The sequence below is a fragment of the Pyxicephalus adspersus genome, chromosome 9 (genome assembly GCF_032062135.1).
Source record: "Pyxicephalus adspersus chromosome 9, UCB_Pads_2.0, whole genome shotgun sequence".
Taxonomy (NCBI): domain Eukaryota; kingdom Metazoa; phylum Chordata; class Amphibia; order Anura; family Pyxicephalidae; genus Pyxicephalus; species Pyxicephalus adspersus.
This window is the reverse complement of record NC_092866.1, coordinates 28,677,397-28,679,403: the sequence shown is the minus strand read 5'-3', so window position 1 is coordinate 28,679,403 and position 2,007 is coordinate 28,677,397.

Here is a 2,007-nt window from a genome sequence, read left to right as displayed (position 1 = left end):
TGTACCATGTGTCCTATCTACAACACCTGTAACATGTCTGCAGTTTCTGTTCACAACCTCTGCATTCACACTTCAGGAGTAATGACCCCTGAGAAGCTCACCTCTGTAGTCAGGCTTGTAATCCTTCAGAAATACGTTTCCACCTTAGCCACTAGATGGTGCTGGTCATATAACAAGTATGTTCACTGCAACACTAAGGTAAATACAGGTCATAGAGTTCATGTCATAGAGATGCTGAGGTGCTGAAACACATAGAACTCGCTCTCTCATATTTGAGCGCCAAAGCCTAATTCATGTTTGGTATTTTACCTCCAACTCAGAGCTGGCAATTAGATATCAAACAGGTTGAAAAAAAGGTAAGGAAAAAAGATTGTTCAAAGAGCAGGGAGAAGAAAAAAGTGTAGGCAAACATGTTTTCAAATTTCCCATAGGTTGTATCTCAGATCCACAGGAAAACTGTACAAACCTATCAAGATTGTCAATGGAAAGGTTCATTGTACTCAACATGTAAAACACTAATAAATTGGTAATGTGTAATTTGCACAAATATAACAAAGTAATTCAATATTATTATATTATTGATAATTATATCACGTGTTGCTTGAGTCTATCACTGCAATACTGAATAAGATATGCTTCATAAATTCCATGAAATATCACATGAATACGTATTAATCACTAACTATAACAAAACAGTCTATTGGTCTCCTCAGATAACAGCAATGATCCAGATTCCTGGTTGTCTGGTTTAATGAGGGAGTTCATTTTCCTCACCCAACATGATCCATGCCAGCATGAAACTCTTTGCTCCTGATGATCTCTACATTTTCTAGTTACATTTTTTTCAGAGATGATAAGGTGAATAATTTGCTCAAATCATAGAGGAGTTTACTCAAAAAAGTAGAAAGAGAATTATATTGGTCATATTGGAGGATGTGAATTTCCATATTAAGATACAAATTGTACAATAAAAAAGTATAGCATGTTTGCACATAAGATTTGTTTAGACTGTGCTCTTAAATGAATAGGCAATACAAATGACAAAATATTTTGTATTAGTTTTCTTGCATGGTCTTTTTCATGAAAATAATTAGTTTTCAATGATAATATTGTATAGTTGTAGAGTTTACCTTTTCTATGAAATAAAAATGTAACTAAATGAAAGCTTTTTTTTTAATAAATATTTATTTTATTGCTCTGTGTTTTATCCCCTCAATAGACACCTTGCAATTATCACCATTCATAAGGTGTTGGTACCGTAAGCAGTAACTGGTGAAAAAATCTTTGTGAATTGACTCTATTGTAATAAACCTACAAAGAACCATTTTACCCATTTATTTACCCATGGCGGGAAGGTAAGTTGTCTGTGTTTTTGAGCCTACTTGTATATTTTTTTCAGTCCCTTCTTCAGGCAGCTGTCCATTTCTTGAGGGCAATAGGGCTGTTTAGCTTGACATGGTACTGGCATTCATAAATAAAATATTACTGGTATTAGATATTTACATCAAACTAGGTAAATCTTTTTTTATTTCTAACAGAGGATAAAGGTTGCCTAAGGCAACTGTGTCTACATGTTTTCCTATCAGAAGGCTACCTCTTATCATAGTCCCACCTGGCACAGTTCTTAGTCATGCTATCAATGTCAATACAAGTTCCAGTCATGTACAGTATATGTTTTCATTTTCAAGATTCTGTATTTACCATCAGTATAAGATGAACCCTTATTAGAAAAACATCTGCAAGTACACACGTGCAATAATTGTCATTGTGATCTTTCAGGATCCTTTCCAGAGACAAACCAGTACACGATGCATGAACGAGTGTTGTACATACAGTGCCGTTCTGCTCTATGGAGAGGGGAGAACGATGGAGGAGCACCCCACTGCGCTCTCTCCCCTTCACGTCCATTATGATCATTTCAGGATGGTCATTCAGACGATGGATGACAAGCACTTGCATTACTTGCTGCACCTGGAATCATAGTGTTGCAAGGGATAAAAAAAGTGG